Raw genomic sequence first — 21,574 nt, forward strand, 5'->3', positions numbered from 1 at the left:
GAAGTTTCTCCCCCGTGTGGGACCTCAGGTGTTGAGAAAGACTTAACGCAGAGCTAAAACTTTCCTCACATTCAGGACAGAAAAATATATTTTCTCCCTGAATCCCGGCCCCATCCCTCACAGTACGAGGTCGCTCAGAGTCAGAGGGATTCCATGGTCTCTCCACACTGTGAAGTCCTCCATCCATAGTGGAGCTCATTGTCTTTTCTCCTCCACAATCTCCTGTGATGTCCTCATCTTCCATTTTACAACCTGGAGATAAAGTGAGACGATCCTTTGAGGGTTTCTCCATGGCGTGTCCTGGAAAAATAGAAAAACATCATCAATAGATATGAGAGGGTTAGTTCACTTCCATCAAGATTCCATCTGGATCAGGTAGATATGAGTGAGGAGATGTTCTCTGTGGAGGTCCCAACCAGCTGGGACTCTTCCCCCAATCAAAGAACCTTTGGTCCTCCTCCCAGATCACTTCTACATTTACACAGCCTTGTCAGAAGAGCAGGAACCAATGGGGACTGGGAGGGGCGTGCTCTTTACACAACCACAAGCCTAGGCACTGGGTCATGTGATCTCTGATAAACAAGAGGGTCAAAGTTCAGACTTGAAGACCCTTTACCATAGAACACGTGACCATAGGCCTAGGCTTCTGGTGATATGCAGCACCTGAACGAGCTTGCTGCAGGATTTCCTCCTGAAAAGATCAGTGTTTCAGTCTTTCTTACTTGTCATCTCAACAAGACTGGTAATAGAGTTTTATGGTAACATTTAGCTATAAGTCCTCTGCAAGAAGAGGGACCGACCTAAAAAAAGCTCAATCTGCATTATCATATCTGTGCTACTGTAACTAGGAGTGACACACAACCTAATACTGCCAGCTGAACCCCAGGATGGGTATCAGTACAGGGAGGGGACCATTATCGCTCAGCTCCCGCCCTACTCTGGACCAATCAGTGAGCAGTAACAGAGGAAGAATATATTATGGGTCACCTGTGCTGATCTGTGTAGGAGTGTCCTCCTCTATGAATGTCCTCGTCATTCCAGCCTCCTCTGTATATTGCTGATCATCCCTCACATACGTCTCTTCTACTTCACCCTCAACTTTTACGATCATCAGATCTTCACCCTAAACCAACAGAATGGCAGAAAATAACATCTGTAACATAGAAGTATTTATGATGTGAGATCACATAGAAAATATCATCTTGTAGAGTCCACACATCATCTCCACATGTCAGAGTGTTCAATCACTTTATGTTCCCGACCCTCAACTCCACCTACCTGATGATGGTGGGGGATGGTGTGACCTTCCTGTGTGGAATCCCGGGAATACAGATAAGGACGTCTTTTAGGTGGGTTTCTAGGTGGCTCCATCATATTGTCCTTGCAGAGTTCCCCACATGCTTCAGAAAACTCCTTTATCACTCCATACTCACCATCCTCCTCTTGAAACTCTTCCTTGACAACAATATTATAATGCCCGAGGTTTCCACTCTAAATAATAAAACATACATTGTAACACATTTCTGTATAAATCATAACAATCAGTGATGGTTCCTCACCTACCCGATGATTGTGAGGGATGATGCGACCTTCCTGTGTGGAATCCCGGGAATACAGAGGACGGGGACATCTCTCTGGTGGGTTTCTACTACTAAGTGGCTCCATCATGAGATCTTTATAGTGATCCTTGTGTCCTCCAGAAAGCTCCTTCATAACACCATACTCCTCATCCTGCTCTTTAAACTCTTCTTTAACAATAATATTATAATCCCCGAGGTTTCCACTCTAAATATAAAATAAAACATCCATTGTAACACATATGCTTGTATATAAATCATAACTATCAGTGATTGTTCCTCATCTACCTGTTGATGGTGGGGGATGGTGGGATCTTTCTGTGTGGAATCCCGGGAATACAGAGGACGGGGACATCTCTCTGGTGGGATGTAGAGATCCTTGTCTCCTTCTAAATCCTCCCACTCCTCCATGGAGAAATAGACAGTGACATCCTGACACCTTATAGCAGGGATAAGCAATTAGCGGACCTCCAGATGTTGCCAAACTACAAGTCCCATGAGGCATAGCGAGACTCTGACAGCATCAAGCATGACTCCCAGAGGCAGAGGCATGATGGGACTTGTAGTTTGGAAACAGCTGGAGGTCCGCTAATTGCTTATCCCTGCCTTATAGGAACCTGACACACACAATGATACAGTCACCATCCAGACACACCCCTTGTCTGTTACTGGATAATGTCCCAGAATCCTCCTCACCTCTCCTGTCAGCAGCTCCATCATCTTCTTGGTGGCTTCTAGAATCTTCTCCATGTTGTGTCTCTCAGGTTTTAGGGAGTCACATGGAGGCACTGTGATGGTCATATGATCACCTGACTTCACAAGAGGAAATCTCTGTATTGGAGAACCAATAGGAATATCATGTTAGAATCCCAGAATCCTCCTCACCTCTCCGGTCAGGTCTGTGTTTTATTAATAGAGATAAGAGTGATGTCATGTGACCTCCCAGAATCCTCCTCACCTCTCCGGTCTGTTTTTTATTAATAGAGATAAGAGTGATGTCATGTGACCTCCCAGAATCCTCCTCACCTCTCTGGTCAGGTCTGTGTTTTATTAATAGAGATAAAAGTGATGTCATGTGACCTCCCAGAATCCTCCTCACCTCTCTGGTCAGGTCTGTGTTTTATTAATAGAGGTAAGAATGATGTCATGTGACCTCCCAGAATCATCCTCCCCTCTTCGGTCAGGTCTGTGTATTATTAATAGAGATAAGAGTGATGTCATGTGACCTCCCAGAATCCTCCTCACCTCTCCGGTCAGCAGGTAGATGATCTCCAGGGTGAGGTTTAGTATTCTCTCAGTCATGAGACTCCGGATCTCCTCCATCTTCATTGATGTAGTCATGTGATCTCTGCGGGTTTCTCTGTAGATGGATAGAGAATTATCTGGACTGTATTGGTTGTACTATAATAGGATGGTACATTCCACACCACCTGCATGTAGGAAGATAAGACAACTCAAGCCACCATTGCTTCCCCAGCCCCTGACAGTTCTTTGGTGGAGCTTGTTGTTTTAAATACAGGTAGTGGCCAAGTTAATGCAACAAGGGAATGGTCCGCAGTGAAGACATCATGGTAACCACATGTCTGTTCTCTGTTGTCCACTGCGAAGTGCCCTTGTTGTTGGACACCCTTCTCCATTCCAACATACTCTCGTTCTCATTCTTTCACCTCATCCTCCTTGCTCTTCTAATCTTCTCTCCGCAGTACCCAAGTCTGGTCTGATATCTCATTTTCCACCACCTCTTCCTCACCAGAGCCCAGCCCACAGAAACTGCTGGAACGTTATGCCTGGTAATGCTGTGACATGGAACTGCCACTGTGGACAGGCAATCATAAGCCCCTTGTATATGTGCAGCTGCTAAGAGGGGAATGCCTTGACCACTTATGACTCCTCTCAGAAACCCACCTGAGCTCATCCCTACTTGGCAGATGTTCCTTTTTTCGATGGTGCTTAAGGAAGGTGTTGACAGAAATGACCCGACCAATAAAAGGGTCTACGGAGTGGCCAAGGGGATGTTAAACATGTTTAAGATCATGGCGAACGGTTTTATAAATATATGAATATTCTGAGTACAGTAATACCTTGGATTACGAGCATAATTTGTTTCAGAAGAAAGCTTGTAATCCAAAGCACCCGTATATCAAAGCGAGTTTCCCCATAGAAAATAATGGAAACTCGGATAGTCCGTTCCACAGCCACTGCTTGTCTATGCAGTACCGCATGTGGGCGTAGGTGTGGGGGGCACCGGAGACACTCGAAAACGCTTGGAGACGCTCTGAGACACTCGAGAATGGAGTGTCTCCAACGTCACCAGCGCCCCCCGCACCTCTGGCCAAATGCGGTACTGTACACCCCCAGAGGCTTGAATCCTGCTCGTCTTGCGAAACGCTCGTAAACCGCGTTACTCGCAATCCGAGGTTCCACTGTATAGAACATGTCATGATATAGTAACTAGTTTAAAGGGAAGAGGTGGCAACCCTACCCACAGTACATTTACTGCAGGTGGGTGGCATGTATAAACACGATCACGTATAAATATGTGAGTAGCCTTCTTCCCTGCTCACCCGTGCTGTGATAGGACACAGCATGGTTCGGCGGCTGATTTCAGCCAAAGATTTTGGCTAAAATCAGCTGAGCCCAATCACACACAGCGTTCTTGGGGTCAAGTTTCAGTACAACCCAAACCTGATCTTAATCCCTAATACAAGAGACCTCTAAAGGTGAAAAGGTAATTGGTGGGAATGGCAACACATCTCCAAAATGAAGAGAAAGTTCCGACCCCGTATGTGAGGGAATGTTCTGACCCTGAGGGGGTTAATCTAGGTTTCCACACTATATATATGTGTATCATCATCTGCTGGAGATAAAAGACGTCACAGTGACTATGGAGGAAGAGGACGGACATGACGGGGATTACTGGGTGTAAATATAAAATAAGATCTTATTACCTCCTCTCCTGCCAGTTCCAGCAATGTCTCCTCTCTACTTCCTCCCGACTCACCTCTCACCCGGAACTTCCTGTTTGTACCTGACATCACTTCCTGTCTTCCATAGAGACTTCCTGTCTAGGTATAAGTGAGATCACCACCTTTTGGAGCTAAAAGGAACTGCAGCACCGAGAAACGCTGCATAGTGTTTTGCCAAGTGTCCTGGGATTTAGTCTACTACCAGGGCTTTTTTTTTCAGGGGGAACTTGGGGGAACTGAGTTCCACCACCTCTGGCTCAGACCCTTTGGTGCCTGTTCACCACAATCACCTGTAAACACAGAAGTCTGGTTTCTGTGTTTACAAGTGACAGTTTTGTAACCCCTTGAACTCTGCACTCTGTATGTAATGCAATTCTGGTATTTAATGCCCCTTTAAGACCCTTCTACTGTTTGTGAAATCTGAACAGGTCGTGGTTGAGTTCCTGCACCTATTTTCTGAGAAAAAAAAGCTCTGCTACTATCCCATCAGGTCCTCAACCTTCAGGTTCCAGGACTCTGTGTAAAGTGTCAATAAGGGGATGAGGACTGGAACACTCTCTGGGTTCCATCTCTAGGCACTGCAATTATACCCGACTGTTGGCTGGAGCGATCTCCTTTCTGACAGTGAAAGTAGAACTCCGACCTTAGCAGAAAGGCAGCAGAGCAGGAGCTTGTGATCACCACTGACCACCAATGCTGGGCTGGGGTTGTTCTCATGACGCCAACAATTAATTTTACCCCCACTGACACCAATGATGGGACTTAATTTATTTCACCGATACCAGTGATTGTCCTTACTTTATTCCATTGACACCAATGATGGGGCTGATTTTATTCCACGGACACCAACTATGGGACTTATTTTATCTCACTAACACTAAAGATGGGGTTTATTTTAACAGCTTGCCGACCAGCCGCCGTCGTTTTACGGTGGCAGGTCGGCTCCCCTGCGCAAGAGCCCGTAGCTATACGTCGGCTCTCCCGCAGGCCACTAGGGGCGCGTGCCCCCTGCTCTCCCTCCGACTCCCGTGTGCGTGCCCGGCAGGCGCGATCGCCGCCGGGCACACACGATCGCTCGTTACAGAGCGGGGACCGGGAGCTGTGTGTGTAAACACACAGCTCCCGGTCCTGTCAGGGAGAGAAATGCTGATCTTCTGTTCATACAATGTATGAACAGAAGATCAGTCTGTTTCTTCTAGTGAGGCCACCCCCCCTACAGTTATAACACACCCAGGGAACATACTTAACCCCCTTACCCGCCCCCTAGTGTTAACCCCTTCACTGCCAGTGGCATTTTTATAGTAATCTAATGCATTTTTATAGAACTGATCGCTATAAAAATGCCAATGGTCCCAAAAATGTGTCAAAAGTGTCCGCTATAATGTCGCAGTACCGAAAAAAAAATCGCTGATCACCGCCATTACTAGTAAAAAAAAAAATATTAATAAAAATTACATAAAACTACCCCCTATTTTGTAAAGGCTATAACTTTTGCGCAAACCAATCAATAAACGTTTTTTCGCAATTTTTTTTACGAAAAATATGTAGAAGAATACGTATCGGCCTAAACTGAGGAAAATAAAAAAAATTTATACATTTTTGGGGGATATTTATTATAGCAAAAAGTAAAAAATATTGCATTTTTTTCAAAATTGTCGCTCTATTTTTGTTTATAGCGAAAAAAATTAAAACCGCAGAAGTGGTCAAATACCACCAAAAGAAAGCTCTATTTGTGGGAAAAAAGGACGCCAATTTTGTTTGGGAGCCACGTCGCACGACCGTGTAATTGTCAGTTAAAGCGACGCAGTGCTAATTCGCAAAAAGTGCTCTGGTCTTTGACCAGCAATATGGTCCGGGGGTTAAGTGGTTAAAGTGTGAACATGGATTTGAGCTGAGTTGAGAGGCATCTTGATATAGCGAGGTCATTTACCCCGTAGGATCCCGACGAGCTTGGCAGAGTCTCTGGAAAAAAAAAACAGAGTCTAGGAGACAGAGGCAGGTGGAAGCAGCATGAGAGATGGAACAAGAGAGGCTACGTAGGAAAGGCTTGTGTGAAGAGCCAAGTCTTCAGTTTCCTGTGAAAGACCAAGATTGTAGGGGTCTCCTGGAGCTCAGCAGGGAGGCTATTCCGCAGCACGGCACCCTGGTGGGAGAAAGCTCGACCACCACGCTGGGTCTTATGCACACGATCGGAAAATTCCGACAAGAAATCCGTGGATTTTTGTCCGAGGGAATTTCGGCTCAAACTTGTCTTGCATACACACGATCACACCAAACTCCGACTGTCAAGAACGCGGTGACGTACAACACTACGACGAGCCGAGAAAAAATAAGTTCAATGATTCTGATCATGATCAGAATTGCATACAGACGATCGGAATTTCCTCCAAGAACTTTTCTTGTTGGAAAATTTGAGAACCAGCTCTCAAATTTTTCTTGGCGGAAATTCCGACAGAAAAATTCCGATGGAGCCTACACACGGTCGGAATTTACGTCCAAAAGCTCCCATCGGACCGTTCTTGTCGGAAATTCGGACCGTGTGTACGGGGCATAAGGTTTAGATCCAGCTTTTAAGCCCAAGTCCAGCTAGCCCACTTAGCTGCCTCGATCAGAGCCAAACTATCACACTCAACTGTCAAGCCCAGGTCCACCTCCACAGGAGCTGGCTGGTGTAATTGACCAAATAAGTTCATGACCATATTTGGTCAAGGACATCATCCAGAATGCTCACCAGCCAGTGGCCACCGTCATCTTAGTAACCAATGGTGCTGTGAGACTGCAAGCATCTTAGCAGCTAATGATGCTGTGAGACTGCAAACATCTTAGTAACCAATGATGCTGTGAGACTGCTGGCATCTTAGCAACCAAAGATGCTGTGAGACTGCTGGCATCTTAGCAACCAAGGATGCTGTGAGACTGCTGGCATCTTAGTAACCAACGATGCAATGAGACTGCTAACATTTTAGCAACCAATGATGCTAGCGGTTCATGACCAAATTTGCTCAGTGACATCACCCAAGACACTTGCAATGACCCTAAAGACCTGTACAAGACGTTGTCACACCACAAGTAAAGGTTGTACTACCACCAATGAAATGAAATACTTCCTGCTTCTTCTATCAGGAGGGTCACATAGGTACATGGCCCGTCTGTGAATCAAAGGAAACCAAACCAAGTTTTCTTTCCATTTTTTAATGTAATATTTAAATGGTATTTTTTAATATACAGAAATATGTAAACATCAGGTGAACTCGCGAAAGAACCGGTGATCAGAGTTAGGGGATGAAAGGTTATACAAATATGCTTCATAAAACATCATGTCTGTTTTATCCCAGATTGAAATATCACTTCCGAAGAGGGGTTGTCAGACATATCTCTTCCACAGAGGGGTTGTCAGACACCCCTTTTTTTATGTCCAGTTTGCTTGGCTATGGTAGCAACACCCGATAAGGGTGAGTGGCATTGGGTCTGAAGTAATCTATTCACAGGTAGGTATGTCGTCAGGGACCCGTCTTTCTTTTTGTTTTGTAGTTGTCAGACATATGACTTCTAAAGAGGGGTTGAATAAAGGTTGAATTTTGGTCCCCAAACCAAAAAACAAGAAAGGAGGGGTTTGTGGGCAAATTGGACTATCGCGGTACGGTAAATGAATATAAGTAATTATAAATGTTATTGACACAGAAGAGAACAATAAATACAAAAAAAAAAATACAATTAAAAATAGTGACAATCCAGATGGATCACCCCAGTAGTCAACCCCTGAGGGGGGAGGTCACGCTGGGGATAGGAGTCACTGTGGGGTGTCTCGACTAGTTTCGCAGCCATCGGATCGCTGCCACTCCACCCAGTGGACAGTTATCTTTGGCCACAACTGGAAGTTATAGTGTGATTATTGGTCCCACTCATGTTATTAGCAGTGCTCCTGCTTCTTCCTAACCACTATGTTGTCCCAGCACCAGTCTTGGCTGGGTCCCCTTTCCTGGGGACCCCTTACTTCTGTTTTTCACCAATACAGATAATAAGTCCATTCACATATATGCCCCCCTGGTCGCCGCAGGAGATCTCATCCGGAACCTCTGCCTCCGCGGACTATGGGGGTCGTAGATTGTTCTCCTGATGAAGCAACAATGGCTGCAAAACTAGTTGAGACACCTCACAGTGACTCCTATCCCCAGCGTGACCTCCCCGCTCAGGGGTTGACTACTGGGGTGATACATCTGGATTGTCACTACTTTTAATTGCATTAGTTGTAGTTTTGTTTGTATTTATTGTTTTCTTCTGTGTCAATAAAATTTATAATTACTTTTATTCGTATATTCTTATATTCGTTTACCATATCGTGGTAGTCCAATTTGCCCACAAACCCCTCCTTTCTTGTTTTTTGGTTTGGAGACCAAAATTCAACCTTTATTTAAATTTGATCTCTGGATGATTGTACTTTTATTTACTATTACACACTTCTATCATTTGAGGCTAATTTATTCTCTAAAGAGGGGTTGTCAGACATATCACTTCTAAAGAGGGGTTGTCAGACATATCACTTTTAAAGAGGGGTTTCCAGACATATGACCCCCAAAAAAGGGGTTGTCAGACATATCACCTCCGAAGAGGGGTTGTCAGACATATCACCTCCGAAGAGGGGTTTGTCAGACATATGACTTCTAAAAAGGGGTTCTCAGACATATGACTTCCAAGGGAGGGGTTGCCAGACATATCCCTTCCAAAGAGGGGTTGTCAAACATATGACTTCGAAAGAGGGGTTGTCAGACATATCCCTTACAAAGAGGGGTTGTCAAACATATGACTTCCAAGTAAGGGTTGTCAGACATATGACTTCTAAAGAGGGGTTGTTTGGCAATCCCTCTTCGGAAGGGACATGTCTGACAAATGACTTCTAAAGAGGGGTTGTCAGACATTTGACTTCTAAAGAGGAGCTGTCAGATTTATCACATTCAAAGGGGGGGTTGTCAAACATATCACGTCCGAAGAAGGGGTTGTCAGACATGTCACTTCAGAAGAGGGGTTGTCAGACATGTCACTTCAGAAGAGGGGTTGTCAGACATGTCACTTCAGAAGAGGGGTTGTCAGACATGTCACTTCAGAAGAGGGGTTGTCAGACATATGACTGAATGACTAAATTCCACAACTACTAAAAGTCATTGCGATGGGGACTTCCTATAAAGAGCAGGTGTCACCAAGGGTTCCCCAGTGCTTACGTGGTCTCCCCGCTGTGCAGTATTAAGCAGAAATGCCAAAAACCACTGAACTGTATCCACATGGGCTCTAAGATACACCTGAGCGGAGAAAACCAATACAAAATAGAAAACTATCTAAAACAAAAAGGGAAAATAGAGATTACGAAGGAAAAGCATGGAAGGAGAAGGACCACAAGAAAGGAGGAATATCAAAAGTAGAGAGGAAAGAGAAGAGAGTATCTCGAAAATGGCCTTCAAACCAAGGAAAACCACCATGCCAAGGTAATATGAAGTTCCCACAACATCCACACTTCATCCATGTGTCTTCATAAATGTATCTCAAGGACATATGATATCTGTTAAGACATGCAGTGGTTATGGTACTGCGGCCTTCTTTCCATCCTTACCATAGGAGGTAGAGGGATAGTGGAGATGAATGCAGTTTCCAGGATGATTCTTCCCAATGGTTAGAATATTCCCCCACACATGAGCCAAGACTTCATGAAGGGTGTACCAGGCATAGAACAACTTTATTGAGAAGGCAGGCTCTTATATACACCAAAAAGAATACTTGCAGTAATCAAATGGACAATGACACACTCCACCCACAACAGCATACAATGGTTTACTAACGAGCCCCCCTCGATACACATCCTTTAGTCGACAGACATTCTTTCTCCGAGATAATCTACATGAGCTACTTACTAATCATTTACCCAGACAAGGTGACTCCGAGATAAGCTCTTCTCACCTGCTATACAATACACATTTATCATCAATAGAAATTCACACAATGAAAAGGTTCTTGAGAGCCAGACTAAGGTTCATTTACATGACAGTAGTAGACCACCTTAACAGTCTGTGTTCCCACATTGAATGAATCACTCTTTCTATTGACCGGTTGGGTTTGGAATCAACAACCTGTAATATTTCAAGATATCCTGGAATACATTGTGAATTATCATTACTGTCCCAAAAGTTGGAACACCCCTTTCCACACAAGGCATCCCTATAATTACATACCCCCTGATAGCCCAGATCTGGGGGACCAACACATCCAAATTTCACCCAGATCGGTCCAGGGGTTCTTAAAAAAAAAAAAAAAAACGAACCTATGAGAAAATACAGAATAAAGTCTATTTTTTTCACAATATCAATATTAAAATTTGAGAGGAAAGCGAAGAGTATCTCAAAACTGGCCTTCAAACCAAGGAAGAAGACCATGCAAAGGTATTATGAAGTTCCCACAACATCCACACTTCATCCACGTGTCTTCATGAATGTATCTCAACGACATATGATATCAATATCAAAAGTTGAGAGGAAAAAGAAGAGGGGATCTCGAAACTGGCCTTCGAACCAAGGAAGAAAACCATGCCAAGGCATTATGAAGTTCCCACAACATCCACACGTCATCCACGTGTCTTCATGAATGTATCTCAAGGACATCAATTAATACAGTGGAACCTCGCATTGCGAGTAACACGGTTAACGAGCACTTCGCATTACGAGCTCTGTATTTTAAAAAATCGTGACTCGGTTTGCGAGTGCTGTCTCGCAAAATGAGTACGATTCAGGCCAAAGCCGCGTGCGGTACCGCTTTTGGCCTGGGGTGGGGGGCGCCGGAGCCGAGAAGAGTCGAACGTCGCCAATCACAGCCGATCGGAAATGTACGGAAAGGCCCGAGGCAAATCTCGGGTAGGAAGTCTTTCTGAGGTCTGCCGAAGTGTCCAAGGGGCCTTTTCCAAGGCTCTCCAGTGCCCCCCACCTCTGGCCGCATGCGGTATTGCATCCCATTGAAGTCAATGTAATGTTCCCTGCACGCTGATTAATGCGGCAGTGGCGGCATCATCATCTACTAGGTATGGGGGACATGGCTGGATATATGTGGGGGGACATGGCTGCAATATATGGGGGGACATGGCTGGATATATGTGGGGGGACATGGCTGCAATATGTGGGGGGACATGGCTGCATATGTGGGGGGACATGGCTGGATATATGTGGGGGGACATGGCTGCATATATGTTGAGGGACAAGGCTGGATATATGTGGGGGGACATGGCTGGATATATGTGGGGGGGGACATGGCTGCAATATGTGGGGGGACATGGCTGCATTTGGGGACACATTTAAAAAAAAAGTATCGGTATTCGGTATCGGCGAGTACATGAAAAAAAGTATCGGTACTCGGTCCTAAAAAAGTGGTATCGGGACAACGCTAATATCAATATCAAAAGGTGAGAGGAAAAAGAAGAGGGTATCTCGAAACTGGCCTTCGAACCAAGAAAGAAAACCATGCCAAGGTATTATAAAGTTCCCACAACATCCACATGTCTCCATGAATGTATCTCAAGGACATATGATATCAATATTAAAATTTGAGAGGAAAATGATCTAAAACGAAGGGAAAGGAGACAGAAAAAGGCAAAATAGAGATTACGAAGGAAAAACATGGAAGGAGAAGGACCACAAGAAAGGAGGAATATCAAAAGTAGAGCGGAAAGAGAAAAGAGTATCTCAAAATTGGCCCTTTAAACCAAGGAAGAAGACTGTGCAAAGGTATTATGAAGTTCCCACAACATCCACGTGTCTTCATGAATGTATCTCAACGACATATGATATCAATATCAAAAGTTGAGAGGAAAAAGAAGAGGGGATCTCGAAACTGGCCTTCGAACCAAGGAAGAAGACCATGCCAAGGTATTATGAAGTTTCCACAACATCCACGTGTCTTCAGGAATGTATCTCAAGGATACTTCCTCTCGTGTGAGAAGTATGGCACAAAATGATTCAAATAGAAGACCTTTACAACACTCGGGACACTAATCAAATTTGAGGGGTATGTGGGTTTTCTGATGATTGACAAGATAACACTTCTTCGTATAACTTTTCCCACACTCTAGACAGGAATACGGCTTCTCCCCAGTGTGAGTTTTTTGATGTTTAACAAGTGCTGATTTCCGTGGCCAACTTTTCCCACACTCACTGCAGACAAAAATCTTCTCCCCCGTGTGCCACGTCTGATGATCAATAAGACTGGATTTTCGCGAGAAACATTTCTCGCACTCAGAGCAGGAAAACGGCTTCTCCCCCGTGTGCGACCGTTGATGATCAACAAGGTCCGATTTCCGCATAAAACGCCTTGTGCACTTAGAGCAGGAATGCGGCTTCTCACCCGTGTGAGATCTTTGATGACTAACAAGGATGTGTTTCCTAGTAAAACGCTTCCCGCATTCGGAGCAAGAATACAGCTTCTCGCCCGTGTGTAACCTCTGATGTATGGTAAGAGTGGCTTTTTCTGAAAAACATTTCCCGCACTCTGAACAGCAAAACTTCTCACCCGTGTGTGATCTCTGATGTTTGAGGAATTCTCCTATTACAAAAAAACATTCCCCGCACTCAGGGCAGCAATGAAGATTTTCACCCATGTGGGACCTCTGGTGTAGCGAAAGACTTAATTCGGAGCTAAAACATTTATCACACTCAGTACAGGAAAGTTTCTTCTCTCCCTGAATTCCGGCACCACCCCTCACAGTACGAGGTTGCGCAGAGGGATTCCATGGTCTTTCCATTCTAATAAGTCCACCACCCCTCACAGTACGAGGTTGCTCAGAGTTGGAGGGATTCCATGGTCTTTCCACTCTAATAAGTCCACCATCCATAGTGGAGCTCATTGTCTTTTCTCCTCCACAATCTCCTGTGATGTCCTTATCTTCCATTTTACAACCTGGAGATAAAGTGAGACGATCCTTTGAGGGTTTCTTCATGGCGGGTCCTGGAAAAATATAAAAACATCATCAATATATCTGAGAGGGTTAGTTCACTTCCATCTGGATCAGGTAGATATGAGTGAAGAGATGTTCTCTGTGGATGTCCCAAAAGGGCCTTTGGTCCTCCTCCCAGATCACTTCTACATTTACACAGCCTTGTCAGAAGAGCAGGAACCAATGGGGACTGGGAGGGGCGTGCTCTTTACACAATCACAAGCCTACGCACTGGGTCATGTGATCCCTAGGATGGGTATCAGTACAGGGAGGGGGGCCATTATCAACCTATTATTGGCTGATATCACTCAGCTCCCACCCTACTCTGGACCAGCCTTGTCAGAAGAGCAGGAACTTCTTACTTCTCATCCCAACAAGACTGGTAATAGAGTTTTATGATAACATTTATCTATAAATCTTCTGGAAGAAGAGGAACCAACCTAAGAAAGTGTCAATCTGTGTTATCATTTCTGTGCTACTGTAACTAGGAGTGACACACAACCTAATACTGCCAGCTGAACCCCAGGATGGGAATCAGTACAGGGAGGGGACCATTATCAACCTATTATTGGCTGATATCACTCAGCTCCCACCCTACTCTGGACCAATCAGTGAGCAGTAACAGCAGAGATAAGAGAAGAATATATTATGGGTCACCTGTGCTGATCTCTGTAGGAGTGTCCTCCTCTATGAATGTCCTTGTCATTCCAGCCTCCTCCGTATATTGCTGATCATCCCTCACATACGTCTCTTCTACGCCACGCTTAGTTTTTATGATCATCCGATTTTCACCCTAAACCAACAGAATGGCAGAAAATAACATCTGTAACATAGAAGTATTTATGATGTGAGATCACATAGAAAATATCATCTTGTAGAGTCCACACATCGTCTCCACATGTCAGAGTGTTCAATCACTTTATGTTCCCGACCCTCAACTCCACCTACCTGATGATGGTGGGGGATGGTGTGACCTTCCTGTGTAGAATCCCGGGAATACAGAGGACGGGGACATCTCTCTGGTGGGTTTCTAGGTGGCTCCATCATATTGTCCTCACATGCGGCAAAAAACTTCTTCATCACTCCATAAACATTATCCTCCTCTTTAAACTCTTCCTTCACAACAGTATTATAATGGCCAAGGTTTCCGCTCTAAAAAATAAAACATACATTGTAACACATTTTTGTATAAATCATAACAATCAGTGATTGTTCCTCATCTACCTGATGATGGTGGGGGATGGTGTGACCTTCCTGTGTGGAATCCCGGGAATACAGAGGACGGGGACATCTCTCTGGTGAGATTCTGTTAAGTTGCTCCATCATATCCTTGGGTTCTTCAGAAAGCTCCTTCATCACACCATACTCCTCATCCTTCTCTTTATACTCCTCTTTAGGAACAACATTTTCATCCCAGAGGTTTCCACTCTGAATGTATAATAAAACATCCATTGTAACAAACGTGTTTGTGTATAAATCATAACTGTCAGTGATTGTTCCTCACCTACCTGATGGTGGGGGATGGTGTGACCTTCCTGTGTGGAATCCCGGGAATACAGAGGACGGGGACATCTCTCTGGTGGGTTTATGCAGCTAGATGACTTCACCATGGTGTCCTGGTACAGATCTTTGTGTCCTTTTGAAAACTCCTCCATCACTCCATCCTCCTCTTTTATCTCTTTTTTAATATTGACCTGTGTGGAATTATGGGAATACAGAGGACGGGGACATCTCTCTGGTGGGTTCCTATTACTGGATCCATCTGTAGGAAACACACACACTGACTGAATACATTGTTTCTATGTGTTTATCAGATGATGGGGGATCTAGGTGGAGCCTCCGTACTGCTCTCTCCTTTACAATAAAGTCTCCTCTTACCCGGTGATGTGAGGGGCGGCTGATTCTCCATCATGACATCCTTGTAGAGATCCTTGTGTCCTTCTAAATACTCCCACTCCTCCATGGAGAAATAGACAGTGACATCCTGACACCTTATAGGAACCTGACACACACAATGATACAGTCACCATCCAGACACACCCCTTGTCTGTTACTGGATAATGTCCCAGAATCCTCCTAACCTCTCCTGTCAGCAGTTCCATCATCTTCTTGGTGACTTCTAGAATCTTCCTGTTGCTGTTTTTCTTGGGTTTCAGAAGATGAGGTAGAGGAACTGTGATGGTCATATTATCACCACATTGTATAGGAAAACAACTCTGTAGTCAAGCAAAAACATTACATTATGTAATATTCACAAAATTATCCTCTCCTCCAGTCTAGAATATGTATTATTATTATTATTAGAGATAAGAGTGATGTCATGTGACCTCCCAGAATCCTCCTCACCTCTCCGGTCAGGTCTGTGTTTTATTAATAGAGATAAGAGTGGTGTCATGTGACCTCCCAGAATCCTCCTCACCTCTCCGGTCAGGTCTGTGTATTATTAATAATAGAGATAAGAGTGATGTCATGTGACCTCCCAGAATCCTCCTCACCTCTCCGGTCAGGTCTGTGTTTTATTAATAGAGATAAGAGTGATGTCATGTGACCTCCCAGAATCCTCCTCACCTCTCCGGTCAGGTCTGTGTTTTATTAATAGAGATAAGAGTGATGTCATGTGACCTCCCAGAATCCTCCTCGCCTCTCCGGTCAGGTCTGTGTTTTATTAATAGAGATAAGAGTGATGTCATGTGACCTCCCAGAATCCTCCTCACCTCTCCGGTCAGCAGGTAGATGACCTCCAGGGTGAGGTCTAATATCCTCTCAGTCATGAGACTCCGGTCCTCCTCCATCCTCATTGATGTGGTCATGTGATCTATGCAGGTTTCTCTGTAGACGGATAGCGGAGAATTATCTGGACTGTATTGGTTGTACAATATTAGCATTGGGTTATAGGAGATTAGTAGGCAGGCTTCGCCCCAGTGGGAATCGGCACTTGTAGATTGGTTTACCTAGTATTTGTCTTGCCTCTTGTTCCCTTCAAAACGGTTATATTTTGTCTTACCTGCCTGGTTACTTGACGTTTGTGTGTTCTCTGCACGTCTATTACTACTTGTGTGCAGAGAAGACAACTCCAGCCCCCATTGCATTTCCAGGTCTTGCATGCAGCTGCTGCCAGGTCTATGGTGGAGTTTCGTGTTGTTTGGAATACAAGCAGTGCCCAAGTTGCAGTCACAAGGGTACAGTCAGCAGTGGAGACTCTATGGCTACCAGATGCCTGTTGATGGGCATAATCTGTTGTCCATTCTGAGGTGCTCTTGCTCTTGGACAACCTTCTCCCTCTTCCAACATGTCCCAACTCTCCCCTTTTCTCTTCTCCCTTATGCCGCATATACACGGTCGGAATTTCCGCCAGCAAAAGTCTGATGTGAGCTTTTCGTCGAAAATTCTGACCGTGTGTATGCTCCATTCTTGATGGTCGAAAGTTCAGAGAACTTTTTTTTGTGACTGTGTGTATGCAAGCCAAGCTTGAGTAGAATTCCATCGGAAGAAACATCCAAGGTTTTTCCGACAGAAAATCCGCTCGTGTGTACGAGGCATTAGAGACGTCCTGAGCTTTCCTTCATGATACCCAATCCTGACATCTCATCATCCAAAACCAAATCCTCACTGGAGCCCCGCTCACAGAAAGTACTGGCTGCTGTCCCTTGCCTGGAGTGTGTCTTCCTTGGTGGAGCCAAGACAATGCCCCACCTTCTCCAGCTCCAATCAAGCCGTTCTCTATCATCAGATCCAATATACTGACACACAATCGGACATTCCGACAACAAAACCGTGGATTTTTTTTCTGACGGATGTTGGCTCAAACTTGTCTTGCATACACACGGTCGCACAAATGTTGTCGGAAATTCCGATCGCCAAGAACGCGGTGACGTACAACACGACGACGGCACTATTAACCACTTAAGGACCAGACCAATATGCTGCTAAATGACCCAAGGGGTTTTTACAATTCGGCACTGCGTCGCTTTAACAGACAATTGCGCAGTTGTGCGACGTGGCTCCCAAACATAATTGGCGTCCTTTTTTCCCCACAAATAGATCTTTCTTTTGGTGGTATTTGATCACCTCTGCGGTTTTTATTTTTTGCGCTATAAACAAAAATAGAGCGACAATTTGGAAAAAAATGCAATATTTTTTACTTTTTGCTATAATAAATATCCCCCAAAAACATATATAAAAATTGTACATATTTTTGGTAAAAAAAAAAAAAAAAAATTGCAATAAGCGTTTATCGATTGGTTTGCGCAAAATTTATAGCGTTTACAAAATAGGGGATAGTTTTATTATTTTTATTTTACTACTAATGGCGGCGATCAGCGATTTTTTTCGTGACTGCGACATTATGGCGGACACTTCGGACAATTTTGACACATTTTTGGGACCATTGTCATTTTCACAGCAAAAAATGCATTTAAATTGCATTGTTTATTGTGGAAATGACAGTTGCAGTTTGGGAGTTAACCACAGGGGGCGCTGTAGGAGTTAGGGTTCACCTAGTATGTGTTTACAACTGTAGGGGGGTGTGGCTGTAGGACTGACGTCATAGATCGAGTCTCCCTATAAAAGGGATCACTCGATCGATACGCCGCCACAGTGAAGCACGGGGAAGCCGTGTTTACATACGGCTCTCCCCGTTCTTCAGCTCCAGGGAGCGATCGCGATGGGGCGGCTATAAACGAATAGCCGCGCCGTCGTCCCGTGTCGCTCCCAGCGGGAATCCGACCGCCGCATGTAACAGGGGGGGTCCCGATCGGACCCCCGACCCACTACTAGGCAGGGACGTACAGGTACGCCAATGTGCCTGTACGTGCCATTCTGCCGACGTACATATACATGCGGCGGTCTGGAAGTGGTTAAAAGGGAAGTTCAATACCAGTCGCATCAGTAGAAGTTTGGTGAGAGACGATTCGCGCTGTTCAGCCTCGTGCTTTTCAGTGCGTTACAGCGTGACGAATGTGCTATCTCCATTACGAACGCTAGTTGTACCAGACCGAGTGCTTCCGTCTCGTACTTGATTCAGAGCATGCGTGGAATTTTGTGCGTCGAAATTGTCTAAACACGATCGGAAATTCCGAGAACGGATTTTGTTGTTGGAAAATTTGAGAACCAGCTCTTAAATTTTTGTTGACGGAAATTCCGACAGCAAATGCCCGATGGGGCCTACACACGGTCGGAATTTCCGACAACAAGATCCTATCCAAAATTTGTTGTCAGAAATTCCGAGCGTGTGTACGTGGCATAAGGCTGATCTCAGACCCGCTATTAAAGTGAGTGATGGAATCATCCATTATTTGGTAATAACTTACCCCCTCTTTTAGCGAAGGGTAAAGATATCCACATTCTTCCCTCGCCATTGGCTGATCTCAGGCCTCCTCTTATAGTGAAGTGTGGGGGTTATCAATATCCTCCCTCAATATTTGGTAATCATATCTACCCCCCCCCCCCCCCCCCCCCATAGCGAGGTGCGGAGTTGAGTTATCCATCTTCTTCCCTCACTATTGGTTGATCTCAGGCTTCCTCTTATGCCCCGTTAACACTGGGGCGTTTTTCGAGCGAAGCCTCATCTGCAATCCCAATGTGCTGGTAAAGCACCGCTAATACCTTAACGTTTTAGGGCGTTTTTACAGCGCTTTCAATTCATTTCAATTAGGGTTGTCCCGATACCACTTTTTTAGGAACGAGTACAAGTACCGATACTTTTTTTCAAGTACTCGCCGATACCGAATACCGATACTTTTTTGTAAATGTGTCCCCAAATGCAGCCATGTCCCCCCACAAATGCAGCCATGTCCCCCCACATATGCAGCCATGTCCCCCCACATATGCAGCCATGTTCCCCCACATATGCAGCCATGTTCCCCACATATGCAGCCATGTCCCCCATATAACCAGCCATGTCCCCCATATAACCAGCCATGTCCCCCATATAACCAGCCATGTCCCACATATAACCAGCCATGTCCCACATATAACCAGCCATGTCCCCCCTATAACCAGCCATGTCCCCCCTATAACCAGCCATGTCCCCCATATAACCAGCCATGTCCCCCATATAACCAGCCATGTCCCCCATATAACCAGCCATGTCCCCCATATAACCAGCCATGTCCTCCATATAACCAGCCATGTCCCCCATATAACCAGCCATGTCCCCCCATATAACCAGCCATGTCCCCCCATATAACCAGCCATGTCCCCCATATAACCAGCCATGTCCCCCATATAACCAGCCATGTCCCCCATATAACCAGCCATGTCCCCCCATACCTAGATGCCGCCGCCTGGTTAAACAGCGTGCGGGGAACATCACAGCTTTCATTTGAATAGCTGTAGTGTTCCCCGCTGCGTCGCGTATAGACACTCCCCCTTGCTCGGGATTGGACAGATCACCCGTGTCTATACACGGGTGAGTGTCTATACACGGTGCGGCGGGAAACATTACAGCTATTCAAGTGAAAGCTGTAATGTTCCCCGCATGCTGTTTAACCAGGCGGCGTTGCGGTATGTGGCGGCGGCATTGGTTGCGGCGGGGGTGTAGTATCGGATGAGGCATCGGGGGCAAGTACTCCCGCAACTACTCAGTATCGGTACCGATACTGGTATCGGGACAACCCTAATTTCAATGGAGATGGGTGTTTTTGGAGCGTTTTTTTTCAGCGCCCAAAAGTTGCTCCAAAGATGCTGCTTGCAGGACTCAGTGTGAAAGGGTCCATTGAGATGCATGGAGAGCGTTTTATGAGCGTTTAAATAGCGCTATTTTTAACGCTAAAACGATGTGAAAGGGGTCTTATAGTGAAGTGTGGGGGTTATCAATAGCCTCCCTTAATATTTGGTAATATTAATCCCCCCCCCCCTTTAGCAATAGGCAGCGATATCCATCTTCTTCCCTCACTATTGGCTGATGTCAGGCCTCCTCTAATAGTGATGTGTGGGGTTATCCATACCCTCCCTCAATACGGGTTGCTGAGCAGGATCAAGGTTACACAGAGCATTATGGGTGAACACCAAAATTCTTCAACCAAAATTTTAAATCTGGAAATTGGGATCAAATTTAAATTTACAACCCGAATCTGAAACTCATTCCTCGTTACAAGAGAGACTGCTAAGGTGAGAAGGTGACACATCCCTATACTGAAGGAAATTTTTCGGCCCGGTAAGTGAGGAAATGTTCTGCCCCTGAAGGGGTTAATCTAGGTTTCCACACTATGTATGTGCGTATCATCATCTGCTGGAGATAAAAGACGTCACAGTGACTATGGAGGAAGAGGACGGACATGACGGGGGGGTTACTGGGTGTAAATAGAAAATAAAATCTTATTACCTCATCTGCAGCCAGTTCCAACAATGTCTCCTCTCTATTTTATCCCGACTCACCTCTCACCCGGAACTTCCTATATATACACCTGACATCACTTCCTGTCTTCCATAGAGACTTCCTGAGATCGCCATCTTGTGGAGTTCAGAGGAACTGCAGCCCCGAGAAATGTCTCGTAGTGTGAACACAACCTTCTTATTTTTGCCATGTGTCCTGGATGCTTCTGCAGGATAGTCCTAAAATTTAGGACACTGCCCCATCATGTCCTCAGCTTGCAGGTTCTGTGCAGAGTGGCAGTGAGGTGATGACAAATACATTGGCAACTTCAATCACAAAGGCACCAGCTAAGCGGCACCAACAGTTTGCCCTCTTTGAAGCTCAGTAAGCTCTGACATGACTCCGTATTAGGGTTGCCACCTGTCTGGGATTTACCCGGACAGTTCGGGTTTGGAAACAGGCATCCGGGTTTTAGACTGTCTGAAAACCGGACACAATATTCAGACCGGTCTATGGCTTCCCAACAGGGTTGCTGGCTGCAGGTGTCGAAACCGAGACTGTTACACTCTCTTTCATGCTGCCCAAAGCTAACACTAACAATCCCCCCCCCACACATACACACACAGGTGGGAGAGGAGAGAGGGCTCGATCTGCTCCTCTTCCTCCTGCCCCTACCCCTCTGTGTCTGCCCCAGAAAGTCCAGCAGCCTCAGATACATCTGGATGAGAGGTTCTGACTGCCATGTGGTGAGTGA

At 45.3% G+C, this 21,574-nt stretch overlaps 1 long non-coding RNA gene across 1 annotated transcript; it reads right to left on the bottom strand.

Annotated features, from left to right (window-relative positions):
* Positions 1–2,369: 2,369 nt before the first annotated feature.
* LOC120909587 lies at positions 2,370–4,567 on the bottom strand. The gene is made up of 3 exons (XR_005741305.1): positions 4,526–4,567; positions 2,823–2,937; positions 2,370–2,408 (listed from the first exon to the last, which is right to left on the bottom strand). It is a non-coding gene; the product is annotated as an uncharacterized LOC120909587 (long non-coding RNA).
* Positions 4,568–21,574: the final 17,007 nt, after the last annotated feature.

This window comes from Rana temporaria, chromosome 8 (assembly GCF_905171775.1).
Source record: "Rana temporaria chromosome 8, aRanTem1.1, whole genome shotgun sequence".
Taxonomy (NCBI): Eukaryota; Metazoa; Chordata; class Amphibia; order Anura; family Ranidae; genus Rana; species Rana temporaria.